The sequence below is a fragment of the Anabrus simplex genome, chromosome 2 (assembly GCF_040414725.1).
Source record: "Anabrus simplex isolate iqAnaSimp1 chromosome 2, ASM4041472v1, whole genome shotgun sequence".
Lineage (NCBI taxonomy): Eukaryota > Metazoa > Arthropoda > Insecta > Orthoptera > Tettigoniidae > Anabrus > Anabrus simplex.
In genome coordinates this window covers 396,070,076-396,090,446 of record NC_090266.1, presented here as the reverse complement: position 1 = coordinate 396,090,446, position 20,371 = coordinate 396,070,076, and the positions used below count along the sequence as shown (strand labels likewise).

At 40.9% G+C, this 20,371-nt stretch overlaps 1 protein-coding gene across 1 annotated transcript in view; it reads left to right on the top strand.

The window, feature by feature from the left end:
• Window positions 1-20,371, top strand: part of LOC136864162 (uncharacterized) — a 1,211,188-nt gene that overhangs the window by 532,669 nt on the left and 658,148 nt on the right. The window lies entirely within an intron of this gene.

The window sequence follows — 20,371 nt, the reverse complement described above, 5'->3', positions numbered from 1 at the left end:
CTGCAGAAAGAACTGCGTACCTGAATTTCACTTTTAATGAAATTATTAATTTGACTTCGTATTTTTCTATAATAATGTTATTGGCCTTATGTCCCACTACCTACTTTTTAAGGCTTTCATAGACGCCGAGGAGCCAGAATGTAGTCTTGCAGGAGTTCTTTTACGTGCCAGTAAATATACTGACACGAGGCTGACATATTTGAGCACCTGCATATACCACCGGACTGAGCCAGGATCGACCCTGCCAAGTTTGGGATCAGTAGGCCAGCGCCTCACTCATCTGAGTCCCTTAGCCCGGCTATCTTTTATCTACACGGTGTAGTTTTAGGAGAAGTATTTCGAATTTAAGTATCACTATTATCAAATAATTATGAGCTAGATCATATAATAATCGTTGTACTTGATGTACTGCGCTTCATTTGTAACTTGGCCTTTCTTTATGTGTTATCTGAAAGCTACTATAAAATATTGAATTTAAAATATGTTACAAGTCACTTGATTAAAATAGATAAAAAACAAAATTGGTATTAATTTATGACTTATTTCATTTTTATTGTTTTAATACATTGGTACTTCTTGCCCCAACTTACAGCATTAACAGTGGTAGTATATTAGGTATACCATTATTGTTCGACAGTTACGTACTCACAGTTACATTCTATTATTATGCCAAAGGGCTTCTTGTTAAATAATTAATTGATGTTTACCACTTTGTTGATCAATCACGATAATCACTATGCCATGGTACATGGTATATATATTTCGTGTTAAAGCCTGGTATAACGGTTTCCCTTAAACTCGACATCGGGACCAGGAGTGAAAATGTGTAATCCATAATTATGAACTGATCTGATTTGGAAGATAAGGCAACTGAAATTTCAAAACTTTGCAGTTATCATGTAACTGATGTATAGTGCAGGTGTCTTTAATCTCACAAGTGCAAAAATATATATTTCTCAACAGATTATTTTAAAATAGTCTAAAGTATCGTCAAAATAGGCATCCGGAGCACATTTTGTGCAGTGAAGTGGGCATATTAACGTTTACTTCCTTGTAGTTGGATAATGGGGCAGTTTCAACAAATTGCTTGTTCCGTTTGCAATCAACAAAATGTTGTGTTGAAGTTAGGCATTTGTAATTCAAGGGACTCCGGGTGAAACATATTTATCTAAGCCCATATTGAAACCATGTTAGTTATGTTTTATAGAATTTTCTAGTCACATATTCGTACATAATACCGAATTCTACAAATGAGAGGAAATATGGAACAAAGAAGCCACTACTACTTTAAAACTATATATACGTGTAAAATATACTATGAATAGACCAATAGTGTAGATATCTGACCCTAGACTTAGCACCTTCTGCAACATGGAACCCCCTCCCCATGGCATTAGAGCGCTGTTGACCCTTGGAGCACCAAGCGACTGCTGCCCATCCTGAATGCTTGCATATTACGAGGTAACTCGTGGTCAGTGCGACGAATGCCCTCGGCCATTATTCTTGATATTCTTGATCGAGATCTCTAACTCAATACCAGATAGCTTCTCAATTGCTCTCGCATAGGCTTAGTAGGCCTCAAACCAGTCCACAGATCCAGGTGAATTTCATGACACATACGGTAATCGAACTGCAGGCGGGAGCCTGGTTCCCTACCCCTAGAGCACACTATCATGCAGTATAAATTTATCCCAAACGGCTTTCAATTTCATTCTGATTTTGACCCATGAATATCGTTGTTGACAAGTGTACATATCCCACTCAGTTTCTCAATTACTTATAATTGTCTACAAGAGTATTCTATGTTCACATTCCAACGAATTCTGCCCCTGTCATTAAGCTGACCGCTGCCCTGGTCAACAGGGTACCTTAAGTGACTTATGTGCGAGAAGCCCGCGTGAAAGATTAGAAAGAGAGCATTCACAAACTAGTAACACAATTAAGAGGGGGATTAGTAAAAGTAACATACTGTAGTATGGCATCTTGGAAGAGGCTCTCTGTGGCATCCGCCTTCAACTACAGGTGAATACCAGAATGATACGGAACAAACTCATAAAAGCCAAGTATATTTCTTTTCCAGTTCTAGCTTCAGCCAAATTCGTGATACATGTCAGTACAAACATCACGTCGACACAGGTCATCAGACACATGTTACTTGCACATACACATATTCTAAGTTCAACGAAATTTCGATGGTGATATCCCAAGCACCTTGTGTGAAGTAGGTACAGCACCAACACCATATACATCCTAAAATACGAAGAGTATCGAGAACACGGAAGCTCCCTCACTACTCAGGGCTCAGTAGCTCAAATTGGCAAGTTCGATACCAGCTCAGTATGGTGGTATCCGAAAGTACTCAAATACGTCAGCCGCTTTTCGGTAGATTTTCCAGCCCGTGAAGGAACTCCCGCGAGACAAAATTCCGGCACATTGGCGTCTCCGAAACCGTAAAAGTCGTTTGTGGGATACAACATCAATAACGTCATTGTATTAAATTTATTCCTTATACCTTGGATTTAACTGTTGGTGTATGCGGGTGAGATTTGAAGGCGTTGGTGCCAGAACCAGTTAAGTCCATTTTTGGTCGAAAATAAGATTTTACGCTCATGGAAGAGTTTATTTCCTGCTCCATCAATTGATACAAGTACGGTAGAAGTTCCATTTAGCCAATGCGGATCCAGAGCGCAGGATGGATTTCACAGCGCTAACTGTATGGTGCAAGAACAGGACATGTCCGAGATTTGTTGTTTTATTACGTCAAATGGATCAAAATTTCTACACCATATGGCACCGTTTCCCATCAAGCTTGTTGTTCTGCAGTCGAAATCGATGTAATAGTCATAGTACCTCCAGTTTAACGTGTATAACGAACCATAGGGACTTCGTATTCTATTTAAAAGTCCCACGTGCATTGACCGGGATTCGAAACGGGACCACCGTGGCAAAATGGAAGTGACAATGTCCCCGCAGAAAATGTAAGTCACAGAAATGACAATGGTTCAGTGAACTAGACGATTTCAGACCTTGTAGTGTTGGGGAGACCAACGAACAGGACAGAAAATGAGCCAAATTGCTCCAATTAATTTGTACGAATGCTGAATGAAATGCGGCTTGATCGAAACAAATTTTCTTTCTCAATTAACCTGGTGACCGACATGAAAGTTATCTCCTTTTTAGGGATATAAGAAATCAACAACGAAAAATACTGCTTCGATACATTCATTTTTGAACTTTTTGTGTTTAACACAACGAAGTTTAAACAAAAATTGTGATGCTCTCTACATTATTGAGAATAAACCAGCGCAGTTACCACCCGCGCGTGAATATGACTTTGTACACTTCATTTGACGACTTGTGGTACGATAGTGACTGGTGTGGCTCCTATCTGCATATATAATTGAGGATAGACTTAGGAAGGAAGTATCGTCATTTCTATGGAGGATATCATTAAATTGTTTACTTTCAGTTTAAGAGGATCAATCACGGATAGCTCTTTATAAGATTGTTTAAGATGTGATTTGTAGACTCCACAGGTATTCCCGGTACTATACAGCGTTTTGCTCTCTGAACTACACTGATCGCAGGAATGATGAACTAATACCTGGTTATTTCTTAATAATATGATTGTTGAATTAGTGCGGATAGTCTTACAGATAATTATTACTTACCACCGCACAATTAGACAAAAACCCTTGTGCCTTTCCTGATCACTGGTAATTACGTCTGGATGTTGCGCGCCCATGCGACATTGTGATACGCGAATTTTTCCTCAGACTGTATCATAACGCACCGGAGCACGCATTCACTGATGATTTATGTACTCACCAAGTACTCCTCCACTTGTGGCTCTCTCTCATATCGACTAGTTTAAAATGCAGCGACGTGTATCCGAGGGCTTTTTGTCCATTTACGCTAACAATGGAATTCGAACGCTGCAGTCGGTTGTCGGTTTTGCGTTCATAATCTATCTTTCGTTTTGTCGGTCGTCGGTTTCCAATCTGACTACACTGGCATTAGGAGGACAATGCATGTAATAAACTCACTATGCCGTAGCTAAAATTGGGCCAATATACACCTTTCCCCTTTTATTTTTAGAGTAATTAATCGCTCTCTAATATTTAACGAACGCTGCATTACTGTGTATTGTCTTTAAATATTATTATTATTATTATTATTATTATTATTATTATTATTATTATTATTATTATTATTATTATTTGGGCTGAATGACTCAGATGGTAATGCTTTTCGTTTCCAAGTCCAAGTTGGCGAGTTCGATACCGACTAAGTCCAGTGATAACAGAATGCAGTTTCGTGTGGGTATATTTACCGGCATATAAAAGAACTCATGCGGGACGAAATTCTGGCACGCCGATATTTGCTTCAACCGCAAAATGTTAACGTGCCGTAGAATTGTTTACAGCTTTATGCCCATCTGTGGAGTGCGATAGAATATATTTAGCTGATGCTGATTCTTTCTTCTCCCAAAATCTTTCAACTGGGCAGTGAAAATATTCCCCCGTTCTTCATTGCTTGATATATTGGTCCTGGTATTCATTTTCTCGGCATAATGATGCTTGTTGACACCTTTTTTTGAATAGGAGTCGACCTTGAAAAATTTCCTGTGGGATGCCTATTTCCTGAAGGTCCTTTTCTATTTCACTAAGGCAGTTGTTCTTGACTTGCTGAGAAATCAAGGTTAAGAATCCTGTTCGTGAGCCTTTCAATGTCCATTCTGAGAATGTGGCCATAGAACCTTAATCGCATTTTCCTTATGGCTGTCCGTGATCTTTTCAGAATGCTAATAAAGCTCCCGCGACTTCCTTTTCATCCAGATTCCCTCTGAGTAGACTGGACCAAAGGTTTTCCTCAATATTTTCCTCTCTTGTTTCTCTATATCTTCAGTAAGTGATCTGCCTCCAACGATCAAGGAGTCCGAGGCGTATAGTGCTTCAGGTTTGATAACTGAGTTGTAATGTCTTAATTTTGCGTTCCTGGATATAGATTTTTTGTTATATCTGTTACAGGTGAGTCTTTAGGCCTTCTGTAATTTTGAGATCCTTTCCTTATTTGCTTCACGACTCCAGCCTGATGGCTGAATTACTACTACTACTAAAATGTTTTCATTCCTCTCCTGAAGGTGGAGGCGGGACTCTTGAACGGTGACGCTGTCGCTCAGGCCGGGAGATTTGTTACGGTGAAGGAGATGCTCGGAGAGGGTGAAGGGGTTGAAGGGCAGTGGCCTATACTAGGAACTGTCCCGGCATTCACCTTAGTGCAGGAGAACGGAAAACCATTCTCAGGACAGCCGACGATTGGGGCCAGCCGTGAGGTCCAGCCCGTTCCGTCTGCCGAATGCAGAGGCGTGGACCCACGGTAGAGCCGTGGCCAACCCTCTTCTGCCCGGTTGGCCGGTCAGAGTGAAGAGCTGTTGGACCACGGCTAGCCGTGGGCACTTATGGGCCGAGACCCACTCTGCATCTACCGACCCCGAATTACACGCTCGCTCGGACGCTTTCAATCCCCACCCTGAGGGGGTGGGGAGGGCCACCTAGAGGGTGTCGCCCTCTCCCTGGCCAGGGGATTGGACAGGCTTGTTTGGGATTGGAGGAAGAGGGAGATGGAGGACTGAATTACATTGCGCAACAAGAACTATACCACTTGCGATTGTTGTTTTATTAAGTAAAAGACGCAACATATTTTGAAGATCTTTGAACTGCAAATGCAGCTTGTGAGTAGCAATGGGTAAAAAGGAATTACAAAAATCTTCCCCATCTAAAATGCCAAGACTTTTTACGCAATTATTAATATTAATATCTCCTGAAAACGCTAAGCGGCTCTGGTACACATTTAAAGAGTATCCGTCAGTAGATTCTATACATGCAGCTCGGTGAAACGGACAGTTCTCAGGAGACGCCAGATTATTACCTATAAATTAAACACTGAAGCAACAGAAGGCAGACAGTTCCAATACAGGGTACAAACATTTGGTTTTGAGGACATTGACGATTACGAGAATGAAATAAAACAGGATTTTCTGAATGCCGATCAATCATCAGCACTGGGATAGGAAATGTATCGACTTTTCCGTGGGAAACCCATAGAAATCGTCAATACTATACTCCGTGGAGCAAATGAAGAAATTGAATTGATACAAGATATCATTCAAGTGACATCCTTATTGATGAAGATTTCTCGAACTGCTTTGCCACTGTAAATTACGAAGGAATGAAAGATATAACAATACTAGCGCCATTTAACAAAGACGTCGATAGAATTAACAATTAAATTACTGCCAAACTTCCCGGAGAGTACAAAATCTACATAGATATGACTCAGTAAAAGATCAACCCGAAGTAGCGTTTTGAATTTACTACTGAATTCCTTAATTCGGTGAACATTTCAGACTTGAGCACCACAGGAAATGATACTGAAAGGAAAATGCAATAATAATACTATTACTAATTTGCATGTATCAGAAGGTTTATGCAGCGGAACTAGACTAATAGTATCAAGCCTGTGTAATAACGTAATTAAAGCAAAAATCGTCACTGATGAACAACCCGGGAAAGAAATGCATATTCCTGGAATCGCCCATGATTCCACAAAAGGTCTTCTAGGATTTACCTTGAAACGGAATGAATTTCCAGTAACACTTGCATTTGCTATTACAGCGCACAAAGCGCAGTTTCAAACTTCCAAGATTGTTGGCGTTGACCTAAAACCGTCAGTATGCTGTATGCTGTACGTGGTATTTGTTGGAGTCAAGAGGCCAAGCACATTAATAGTACTACTATCACCACAGGAGAATCTCGCAATTTACTGTGAAAAGATGTGTTAGATTAAGATGTCTAACGTTTAAAAAATAGTTTTATAATTAAGGTTGTACTCCTTTATGCAAACTAATAAGTGGTTACCATATTTATAATAAATTTATAATTTATAATAAATTTATAATAAATAAGTGATTTATAAATTACTGTATTTTTTCAAGATCCTTGATAACTGTTCTGCAAGTATAAATAAAAGTTCACAATAATTCCGAGCAAAGTTCAGTTAGCCAGGTACATTTCCTTTCTTTGAGTGAGCTGAGGACCTGAATAAGTTAATATATTGCATGGAGATGGCCTTCAAGAAGGTATTCGAGATGAAAATAAATAAATCTAAAATAGGTGAAATTGGAATGGCGTCGGGTGGAACCAGGTCATGTCGAGATAACAAACAAGGAAACAAAGTTGTAAAATGAGCTGATGACTACTGCCATTTTGTTAAAGTAAAATAACAGGCGATGGTAGATTTAAAGGGGACATAAAATGTAGACTAGCCCAATAATGAATGCCTCTCTTAAGAGAAGTTGTCTCACTCCAACACCGATTTATACGTTAGAAGGATATCTCTGAAGACGTTCATGAGGAGCTTGGAAAGTGAAGGATAGACCGCATTTGATTCAGAAAGAAGGATAACTGAAGCCTTTGAAATATGTTGTTATAGAAGAATGTTAAATGTAAGATGGGTAGATATAATCACAGTCAAAGTGATACTGAATGGAAAAACTCGGCATAAATTAACCAAAAAAGTGAAAGATTGACGAGAGACATCTCCAGTATATCGGAGGAAAATATCGGTGGTGGGAGGCCTAAATATAAATATGACTTACACACAGGAGAAGTAGTAAAGTGCAATATTTCTGGTGGAATTAAAGGGTAAGCACAAGTGACAGTTACTACAAGAGTAACGTCTAACCATTTTTGAGGATAACTCAAATAACACAATATGTTCAAAGTCACGGCACTAAATCTAGGCATAGATAGTTGACATGTAAGTGCTGGTCAAATGCGAGAGGCTTATCAGGGTATTTACTAAACTTTTTTAAGGATATCATTCTGAGTGTGTGCTTATCTTAAAATCTGCAGAAATTAATACGCTTTTGACACACAAAACATTATTTTATCACGCTCTTCACAGTGTACCTTGCGATGATGTTGCTACGATGGTCCTACGATATAGAACACTTTACTGTTCAAGATTGCAAAACTCTCTCCCTTTGAGGTGCACCGATAATCTTGAATCAGTCAACCCGTGCTGTCTTGATGTGTAGTTCAGCCGGAACATACACCTACTGGCTCACCTGTTTATAGAAGTCTGTAACAGTTTTCAGGTGTTGTCTCAACCTGATACTGCTTCCATATACGTTTGCCTTTTCAAAACTTCTGCCCCGACCTCTTGATGAAAGGTTGATATTTTTCAGTCTCAGAGGTATTATATTAAAGAAGTCTACAGATGGTTTCAAGTCCCATCTGTTTGTTCACCCGTTTTCATTCATCTTAGTGTTGTGTTCCTTCAGTTATACATTCCCTGCGATTTGCCTTTAAACTTAATAAAACAGCGTCTAAAAGTTTAGAATGTGGCTGGATGGATAATTAGTCCTGTCAAGATGGATTCTTGTTAATTAGCACGTTCCTACTAAATAAATTTTAATACTTACATCGATAGCGTCGTCTCTAAAACCCTCGGCGAGATACCGTCAGATTTCGATTAGTGAAAATTTACCCGAATCCAAAAACTAGCGAATATTACAAATCAGTGATCCCTGTTGAAATTCTATTAATTTTTGATAAAGGCATGAGCACTTGCTTTGGAGTGGTGCCCTAAAATCCACAACAATCAAATTTCGGGAGATCTTTAGACATGTTTCACCCCTTATGCCTTAAGACAAAAGTCACTACCTCCATAATAAGTTTAGAAGTTGGAAGTCAGATATTATAGATTTAAATTTATGTATGCCTACACCTTTGTACCGTTTTCTGATACGATTTCGGGGATGAGGTGAGATGAAATTATATGGTACGTTTTATGGCTAGATGCCCTTCCTGACGTCAACCTCAGATGAGCTGCCAATGGAGATGAAATGAATTATGATGAATGAAATTGGTTAAGGAGGTAGAAGAAATCGGCTGTGGCCTGTGAATAGGAACTGTCCCGGTATTGCCTGGACGTGAAAATGGGACACCACAGAAAACCATTCTCAGGATAGCCGATGGTGAGGTTCGAACTCACTCGTCTCCCGAATGCAGAGCTTGGCTCCATAGCCGTAGCGCGTTAGCACACGTGGCCACTCCACTCGGTTTATTTAAGTCCTGGTTATTATTTCGTCTTGGTAAATAACGTTATGCATATCAACTTAAGTAGAAATACAATGCCAAATTATGAAACATCATTATAAATCTCCCTCTGAACTAATAATATTAGTTTATAGAGTAGATTTCAGTTAACAGATCATTCCAAACCTTGAGCTATGTCCAGTTCTTGAATATCGCAGACCGCTATTTAAATACCTTAACTAAACCATCGGAAAGCCTTGTGATCATTTTGTGCTTTTTCTACTTTCTACCCTTAGCGATCAACAACGCGGTGGTGTTTCACTGCTCGTTTACTTTATATATTAATGTATTTTACCTTAATGTTTATTTCAATAAATCTGAGATGAGGATCACTGTTTGAGATACGGCTTATAACCACAACAAACGTTGACTTTACTTCAGGAAACATTTTTATTTTGATATCGTTAGAGTAAGAACAGGTGATAAGTTGATTTTGTAATATCTCGGAAATGAATATTATCTAATACATTCTGCTGTGTAGTTTATTTTACGTAAAACAAATACAACTTACTTCTCAGCGGCGTTATTTTCTTAACATCATCTTGAGCAATGAAGACATGTTAAGTATCCAGCAACAGAATGCTTTGCCATGCAAAATTGAGTGAATGGCTTAAAATAATACAAATACTACGTTCATACTCGTTTACATACAGTATAAATGTATGTTATTCTACACATTATATGAAGTGAAGTATAATTTTCGAACTCAACCCAAGTTTACCATATGTTTGTAGGTAGATTTATTACGTCATTGCCATGGCGTATAGTTGAGTCAGAAATATTATAAAATGACGAATAAACCAATACTTTCCCAAAAGTGGTAAAATAATTGATGATAAGTTTGTTGTTCCTTCCTCATTTCCGAAAATTGATGAGGTTTACTTAATAAATATAGTACATATGAATAACTTACTATAACTGAAAAGCTGTTTCGGCTGATGGATGCTGGTTTTAATTAAAATTAATTTTGTAGTTTTCCGTTAATAACTTATCTTGATCTTAGCCACAGAACGTCAGTTTCACCTTCATATGGATACACAAGAACATGACTTTTCACTTCTAAAATCCGAATTGGCTGAGATTCGAATCGCAGTCGCCTTGGTAAGTAGTCAGTGGCAAATCCACTTGGTAGTCATGCCCTCCCCCACCCACTTACAATTAAAATGCAAAAGTAAACTCATCACACTACAGGCCATGGCAGTACTTGGACGAGAGAAAAGTAAATGCTTCCACTACCCGTAACCTAGCCACTATTTGGGATAGAGTGGTTAGGTCTATTCTCGACCTATTTGCACATAGAAATTAACATGGTACTCATTATTGGTATAGGGTGATTGCACCTTAGGATCATGTGCCTTTACATATGGTGAAATCCCGTTTCTAAATTGTTCAATTTTCTGATAGGGAACTCATAGGTGAACCGAATACGTCTATACTGCTTCAGCTAGGCAGCCACATACAGCACGTCTAGATAGTCTGATATATCTGAAAATCTGATGACTGCTGCATATATCTTTATTATGTAATACATTGATAATAATTGAATTATAAATATCTGACTAGTAGCGTGGATCGTCCACTTCCATGCTGACGACAGCGGCGATGCAGCGTGGAATTGACACCGGAAGCGTTGGGGAGCTTTGCTGATCCGTCAGCAATAGACAGTCTCCCAAACTGTACGGAGATTGACTGGAACGGGTTCCAGGGTGTTCACATCCCTGTGGACACTATTCCAGATTTGCTCATTAGTAGTGAGGTCATGTGACTTTGGGGGCCGTAGAGTGTTCATCGAACCAATCGGCCGAAACTCGGGAATGACGGGCCGCAGAATTTTCTTGTTGTAGATAAAGGTATGGTGCAGGTTCCTGAATCGGTTGCAGATGATGGACGCTGGTAGATCTACCAGTGCTCCCAATTTATCCAACGTGAATAGCTTCATAAGCAAATTCCGGGACCACCGATCTGCACTGTACCTTGCTGGCAAGAGGGTTTCTTTACTTCATAATATGCCATTGGTAAACATTGTTTTATTATGGTATAGACAGCTGATACACAAGACTACGTACAAAGGAACAGGTCTCCACTGGTTACAGACCTTCGAAATAATCACCCAATGTTTCCACTGTGCGTTGCCAGCGGTCTATGTTAATAATTCCACAGGAATCCAGTGATATGAACCAGCTATCTACAGTCCACTACTCTCCTGGTGCTATCCCTAGCTAAACTTTGTACATATCCCAACACACTCAATTCAAACTTGTCTATATCCCTACCCCACCTCAATTAATGGTCCTCCTAGACCGGATTTCTGTGGATACTTCGTTAATGTGTAACACGTGTATTTGTGGCGGGACCGAAGCGTCATAGCAGCCGTCTTGGCAAGGAATTCGACTGCTTCCGATAGCAGCTATTTTGGCAAGGAATACTACAGGTCCCAGTGGCAGCCACATTTGTTCCAACTCCGGTCAGTTGTGATTTCCACTTCATATGTCGCCATCTTGGGTCCACTTTACACCAACCAGTGATCTCCTGTCAGCGGCAAAAGAAATACGATAGCCAATTCAATGCACTGCCCTACGCAGCTACTGTAAGTACATACTCATTTTCTGATTCCTATCATTTCTCACTATGGATTCCAAAGTAAAACAACTCCTTGTAAATACTAGAGGTCTAGCAAAAGCCAGTATCACACGTGTATACAACTTCATAGTTAACTTTAAATCGGGATCAAGTATCAATGCAATTAAGAAAAGACTAGATGATTTTCCCAGAACAAGAGAAATGTATGAAAATGCTCAAGATAAATTAGAACTGAAGGATGAAATTGAAGATCATAGTGAAGATTGACCTATATAAGGCATTTGATAGGGTAGACCATGGAAGATTACTGGCAAAAGTGAGTGCTATTGAACTAGAAAAAAAGAGTGACTGAATGGGTGGCTATATTTCTAGAAAATAGAACTCAGAGAATTAGAGTAGCCTAAGCTTTATCTGACCCTGTAATAATTAAGAGAGTAATTCCTCAAGGCATTATTATTGGACATGTTTGTGGATGGTTCATGTTTGTGGGTTACTGCAGTCACGTCCTAGTTCGTCAAAATGGAATTCGATGGGGAGCTATCAGTATTAATGGGGGTTATGAAAGAAAGAAGGTAGAACTGGCTGAGTCAGCAAAGAAGATGCATCTGGATATGCTAGGAGTAAGTGATATTCGGGTAAGGGGAGATAATGAGGAAGAGATAGGAGATTAAAAAGTGTACTTGACGGGTGTTAGAAAGGGAAGGGCAGAGTTTGGGGTAGGGCTCTTTATCAGGAATACCATTGCACGCAACATAGTTTCTGTTAGGCACGTAAATGAGCGAATGATGTGGGTAGGTTTGGCAGTTGGAGGAATTAGGACAAGAATTGTGTTCGTGTATTCACCATGTGAGGGTGCAGATGAGGATGAAGTTGACAAGTTTTATGAAGATTGAGTGACATCGTAGTCAGGGTCAACAGCAAAGATAGAATAATGCTAATGGGCGATTACAATGCGAGAGTTGGGAATATTTTTTTTTTTGCTACTTGCTTTACGTCGCGCCGACACAGATAGGTCTTATGGCGACGATGGGAGAGGAGAGGGATAGGATTGGGAAGGAAGCGGCCGTGGCCTTAATTAAGGTACAGCCCCAGCATTTGCCTGGTGTGAAAATGGGAAACCACGGAAAACCATTTTCAGGGCTGCCGACAGTGGGGTTCGAACCTACTATCTCCCGAATACTGGATACTGGCCGCACTTAAGCGACTGCAGCTATCGAGCTCGGTGAGAGTTGGGAATAGAACTGAAGGATACGAAAGGGTGATTGGTAAATATGGGGAAGATATGGAAGCTAATGGGAATGGGAAGCGTTTGCTGGACTTCTGTGCTAGTATGGGTTTAGCTCCAACGAATACATTCTTCAAGCATAAGGCTATTCATCGCTACACATGGGAGGCTAGGGGTACCAGATCCATAATAGAATATATCTTAATAGACTTTGAATTCAGAAAATCTGTTAGGAATGTACGAGTTTTTCGTGGATTTTTCGATGATACAGACAATATCTGATCTGTAGTGAACTAAGTATCTCTAGGCCTAGGGTAGAGAAAGTGAAATCTGTCTGTAAACGAATAAGGGTAGAGAATCTCCAGGACGAGGAAATTAGACAGAAGTACATGGATATGATTACTGAGAAGTTTCGAACAGTAGACAGTAAGCAGGTTCAGCATATGGAAGGTGAATGGGTGGCATACAGGGATGGTGTAGTAAAAACAGCAAGGGCATGTCTAGGAATAACTGTGTGTAAAGACGGGAAAAGGCGAACATCTTGGTGGATTGATGAAGTGAGAGCAGCCTGTAAACGTAAAAAGAAGGCTTATTAAATGGCTCCAAACAAGGGCCGAGGCAGACAGGGATTTGTACGTAGATGAAAGAAAGAGAGCGAAACAAATAGTTGTTGAATCCAAAAAGAAGTCATGGGAAGATTTTTGTAATAACCTGGAAAGGCTAGGTCAAGCAGCAGGGAAACCTTTCCGGTCCGTAAGGAAAGATTGCAACAACTGTCGAGGTATCTCATTTATTAGTATACCAGGCAAAGTATTCACTGGCATCCTGGAAGGGAGGGTGTGATCAGTCGTTGAGAGGAAGCTGGATGAAAACCAGTGTTATTTCAGACCACAGAGAGGCTGTCAGGATCAGATTTTCAGTATGCGCCAGGTAATTGAAAAATGCTACGAGAGGAATAGGCAGTTGTGTTTATGTTTCGTATATCTAGAGAAAGCATATGATAGGGTACCGAGGGAAAAAATGTTCACTATACTGGGGGACTATGGAATTAAATGTAGATTATTAAAATCAATCAAAGGCATTTATGTTGACAATTGGGCTTCAGTGAGAATTGATGGTAGAATGAGTTCTTGGTTCAGGGTACTTACAGGGGTTAGACAAGGCTGTAATATTTCACCTTTGCTGTTCGTAGTCTACATGGATCATCTACTGAAGGGTATAAAATGGCAGGGAGGGATTCAGTTAGGTGGAAATGTAGTAAGCAGTTTGGCCTATGCTGACGACTTGGTCTTAATGGCAGACTGTGCCGAAAGCCTGCAGTCTAATATTTTGGAACTTGAAGATAGGTGCAATGAGTATGGTATGAAAATTAGCCTCTCGAAGACTAAATTGATGTCAGTAGGTAAGAAATTCAACAGAATTGAATGTCGGATTGGTGATAGAAAGCTAGAACAGGTCGATAATTTCAAGTATTTAGGTTGTTTGTTCTCCCAGGATGATAATATAGTAAGTGAGATTGAATCAAGGTGTAGTAAAGCTAATGCAGTGAGCTCGCAGTTGCGATCAGCAGTATTCTGTAAGAAGGAAGTCAGCTCCCAGACGAAACTATCTTTACATCGGTCTGTTTTCAGACCAACTTTGTTTTACGGGAGCGAAAGTTGGGTGGACTCAGGATATCTTATTCATAATTTAGAAGTAACAGACATGAAAGTAGCAAGAATGACTGCTGGTACAAACTGGTGGGAAAAATGGCAGGCGGGTATTCGGAATGAGGAGATAAAGGCTAATTTAGGAATGAACTCGATGGATGAAGCTGTACGCATAAACCGGCTTCGGTGGTGGGGTCATGTGAGGCGAATGGAGGAGGATAGGTTACCTAGGAGAATAATGGAGAGCTGCTATGGAGGGTAAGAGAAGTAGAGGGAGACCAAGACGACGATGGTTAGACTCGGTTTCTAATGATTTAAATATAAGAGGTATAGAACTAAATGAGGCCACAACACTAGTTGCAAATCGAGGATTGTGATCATTTAAGAAAAAGGCTAGGAAAATACCAGAAAGGGAATCTGCCACCTGGGCGACTGCCCTAAATGCAGATCAGTAGTGATTTATTGAAGGGCCTCTTCGAGTTTGTGCCAGATTACAAAGTTCGGAGCTCCCTTTCAACAAACAACATTAAATAACTCTTCCCCCAAGTCTCCATCTAACTAAATTGATTTTCGAGAACGAACATTGACGAATGTTACATGCTGGGTGCCAATTGCTACACTCCCCTCTTCGTCAGCAATACTGGATAACAAACGGAAGGAGTATCATTCGGAAAATCATACACCAATGTCATCTGCCAGATGCTCAAGGCAAGAAATGCCCAGCAACTAATGGGTCAGTTGCCAAACCTCAGAGTATCACTTTCCAATCCATTACTACACTGCTGGATTGCTTACGTTGGCCCACCGTACATAAAATCTGTCTCTCGTAAAAACAGTGCAAAGCTGAAATGTCATGTATCAATTTTTGTATGTTTGGCTACTAGGACTATTCACCTGAAAATTGTTAGCAGCATGACTGCCCAGGCCTTTATTGCTGCTCTCAAACGCTTTATCTCACGAGGAGGGAGGCCTACGCACACAATATTCGGACAATGGCAGAAACTTCATAGGCGCCAACAGAGAACTTCGGGAACTGCAGAGATTTTTCGACGAAGAACATCATCAACGAGGGACCTCTACCCTCGCCATGACTGAAGGCATTCAGTGGCACTTCATTCCGCCTCAGGCTCCAAACTTCGGAGGAATTTGGGAGGCTGGCGTCAAACCATTCAAGCATCATCTTCAACGAGTGATGGGAACGGCATTCCTTGCCTTCGAAGAACTTGCAACACTCACAACACAAATCGAAGCATGTCTTAACTCTAGGCCTCTAGTCCCCCTATCCGATGATCCCGACGATCTATTTGCTGTCACTCCAGGTCACATTCTAATTGGAAGAGATATTACTACCCCTCCAGAACCACATCTGAGTAATGTACGCCTCAATGTACTCTCTAGATGGCATCAACTACAACAACAGCTTCAAGGATTCAGTAAGGCGTGGTCAACAGACTACCTCTTCCACCTGCAGCAGAGGAGTAAATGGACACTACCAAACAATAATTTGCAACCAGGCACATTAGTGAGCTTCAAGGAAGAAAACACCCCTCCACTGTGTTGGAAGCTCGCGGTACTTGATCAGGTCCACCTTGGTGCTGATGGACTAGTACGCATTGCCACTATCCGTACTTCTTCTGGAGTATTTAAAAGGCCCATTGCAAAACTTTGTCCACTTATCACTTCTCAAGGAGACGATATCTGAATGTTGTGTTTTGTATTGTAGTTGTCTTCATGTTTGTTCGGGTTTTTAACTTTGTGTGTGAAGAAATTGTTTAACCATTTTGTGGCATGTTTGTTTGGTAGTGTCCATTTACTCCTCTGCTGCAGGTGGGAGAGGTAGTCTGTTGACTACGCCTTACTGAATCCTTGAAGCTGTTGTTGTAGTTGATGCCATCTAGAGAGTACATTGAGTCGTACATTACTCAGATGTGGTTCTGGAGGGGTAGTAATATCTCTTCCAATTAGAATGTGACCTCTTTGCTTTCACTTTAATTTTAGCAAGCCCTCACCAGAGGTCAGATTAGGACAGTGATCATTTGTAATACCACTGCCCACTAGGAGGGGTTAGACTACCTGCTACTTCTTCCCGCTACCCTTTAATGAGTGAGTCTGTGAGATGGAGCGGTGACAGTCGGTCGTGTGAAGTAAGACGATGACATTGTCAATGCAACTAGCACATTCGGAGTTCCTATGTCAGTGTACGTAAGTGTAGGGAGTGTTCTTGTATTGAGTATCATGTGTGAATTTAAGGGTGTATATATATCTATGTTAGAAATACCACAGGAATCGAGTGATATGAACCAGCTACGTACCTCGTGTCCTATACCTACAGTCCACTACTCTCCTCGTGCTATCCTTAGCTAAACCTTGTGCATATCCTAACTCACTCAATTCAGACTTGTCTATATCCCTACCCCACCTCAATTCAGCGTCCGTGGCTCAGGCGGATTCCGCGGTTCAAATCCCGGTCACTCCATGTGAGATTTGTGCTGGACGAAGCGGAGGCGGGACAAATTTTCCTCCGGGTACTCCGGTTTTCCCTGTCATATTTCATTCCATCAACACTCTACAATATAATTTCATTTCATCTCTCATTCATTAATCATTGCCCCAGAGGAGTGCGACAGGTTCCGGCATTTGGCACAATTCCTATCCTCGCTGCTAGATGGGGCTTCATTCATTCCTTTCCTGACCCGGTCGGATGACTGGAAACAGGATGTGGATATTCCCTTTTATTATTATTATTATTATTATTATTATTATTATTATTATTATTATTATTATTATTGTTATTATTATTATATCAGGCTATTTTATTACTTTGGAATTCTCCACACCACATTCCATATTAAGTCATTGCTTACGATTAAATTAGAATGTTGACCATTAACGCTTCGTAATTGAATATTGTATATTGTATGTGACATGATACGCAATGTGTGTTTCTATATCATTACGTTGGTTACAGTATTCATGGGAGTTAACTTGTTGAATTTAAACAGCTTTCCTAAAGAACGTCGACGTATATTAGGACAATAAATTTGTATTTTTTAAACTCCTAACGAGTTAATCGACCTATTGTTGATATATTTAGTGTTTACCCTTGTTTGCATAGGATCATCAATAACAATATCTTGAGCAAACAGCTAGTACACTGCACTGACCACAATAGTTGTTTATCGATTTCTCGCTCAATTCGCCTAATGTCTGGCAAGATTGAGGTTGAACTGGTTACCCTTAATCTCTCCAGACAAACAGTCTCCCTCTCTCTCTACGGATGAAATCCTAGCCATCTAGAAAGGTTAGCAAACAATGCCTGTGTATTTGTACTGTACAGTTACATGGCTGAGTGAACGCAACCTCGTCGCTCTCCCGGTTCAATCTCAAACTCCACACGGTGAATTTAATGCCATTTCCCCGAAGGGGAGCTACGAATCCTACTACCGTTTTCTTTATGAAGTAAAACCACTGTATTTGGTTTCGCTTCACACGTTTACCTTTGGGTCACGAGAAACAATCATCCACCAAAATTACAAACTGGGAGAACATGAGAACTTAACTATGTTAATAGTTTAATATTCTAAACTTTCTGTTTGAAAGACAGGACAATAATTTACAGCGGCGTAAATAAAGTACTTTTGGGGCATTTTTTTTCTCCAGCGAGCAATTTCTATATGAAATACATCCGGCAATGTAGTTATAGGATTCAGGGGAGATAACTTGATAAACATCATGCCTAAAGAAGGTCGATTTATATTAGGACAATAAAGTGTAATTTTTAAAATTTCCAGCAGGGCAATGTCAATCCCCACCGTGGATTTCAGATGAATCTGGTTAATTACTGTATCACAGGGACCAGGTGCTCCTGTATGTCTTCATTTACACAGAAAATACCACACTACCAACCAGCACGGAAACACACCATAATGAATACATCCTCACTCCCCACATAAGGTTGACGTTAGGAATGACACATTAATGTTACGTGTGAATTACAATGAGTGATAGATATTCGGAGCAAAAGGCTGAAGAAATATGTGAGTGTGTGTTCTGTCACTGGGTATTGTTTATATTACTGCTATTTTGAGATAAATTTCACAATTTCAGAAAATATTTTTCGATATTCTGTTCAGTATATACAGGATACATTTTTCTTTCTTTCATTGGGAATATGATGATGATTATGATGCTATTTTACTTTGAGCCGCACCGCCACAGATAGGTTTTATGGCGACGGTGGGAGAGGAAAGGCCTAGGAATGAGAAGGAAGCGACCGTGGCCTTCACTAAGGTGTGAAAATGGGAAACCACCGTAAACAATCTTCAGGGCTGCCGACAGTGGGGTTCGAACCCACTATCTCCCGGATGCAAGCTAAGAGCTACGCACCCCTAACCGCACGGCCAACTCGCCTGGTGTGATTATGATGGTAATGATATTAATAATAATAATGTCAGGTCGCCTCTGTAAGTAGTTAGTGTGATTACCTGCCACCCACGGAGGCCCAGGTTCGATTTCTGCTCTGCCACGAAATTTGAAAAGTGGTACGAGGGTTGGAACGGAGTCCAATCAGCCTCGTGAGGTCAACTGAGTACGGAGGCGTTCGATTCCCACCTCAGCCATCATCGAAGTGCTTTGCGTGGTTTCCCACTTCTCGTCCAGGCAAATGCCGGGATGGTACCTAACTTAAGGCCACGGCCGCTTCCTTTCGTCTTCGTTGCCTATCCCTTACGATCATCCCGTTCCCCAACAAGGGCTCTGTTCAGCATAGCAGGTGAGGCCGCCTGGGAGAGGTACTGGTCCTCCCACACAGTTGTATCCCCCGACCCAATAGCTCAAGCTCCAGAACATTACCTTTGAGGCGGTGGAGGTGGGATCCCTCGCTGAGCCCGAGGGAAAAACAACCCCGGACGGTAAACGTATTAAGAAAGAAAGAATAGTAATATTACTGTTTTCACGTTATATCAATTACTTGTGCGAATCTCGAAGACGCCGAGATGCCTAAATTTTGTTTTGCGGGAGTTCCTTTGCGTACCAGTAAATCTATAGGTATGAAGCTGGCGAATTTGGGTAACTTCTATTTCCACCGGAAGAAGACGGGAACGAACCCACCCCACTGAAGTCAGAAAAGCCAGTGCAAGAACAGTCCAAGCCATCATCTCGGCTCGTTGAAAATGAAAACCGACAGCCTGTTTCCAGTCATTTCACTGGGTCAGAAATGGTATGAATTAAGCCCCCGTCTAGCGGCGAGGATAAGAATTGTACTGGCTGTCGAAACCTGTCGCACTCTTCTGGGGCAATGATTAATGACTAACACATGAAATGATATTGGAGAGTATTGCTGGAATGAAAGATGACAGGGAAAACTTGAGTACCCGGTGAAAAATCTCCCCGCCTCTACGTTGTCCAGCACAAATCTCACATGAAGAGAAGGTGATTCGAACTACAGAACCCAGTAATGAGAGGCCGGCGCGCTGCCGCTTGAGCCAAGGAGGCTTCCCTGGCTCGTCGAGAGGAGTGTAATAGTTTTAAGTGATTATAATAATGTTATTGCTTTTACGTCCCACTAACTAATTTAGAGAGTTTTCGGAGACGTCGAGGTGCCGGAATTGTGTCCCGTATGAGTTCTTTTAGGTGCCAGTAAAGCTATCAACACGAGGCTGACATACTTGAGGACCTTCAATTACCAGCGGACTGAACCAGGACCGAACCTGCCAAGTTGAGATCCGAAGGCCAGCGTCTCAACCATCTCAGCC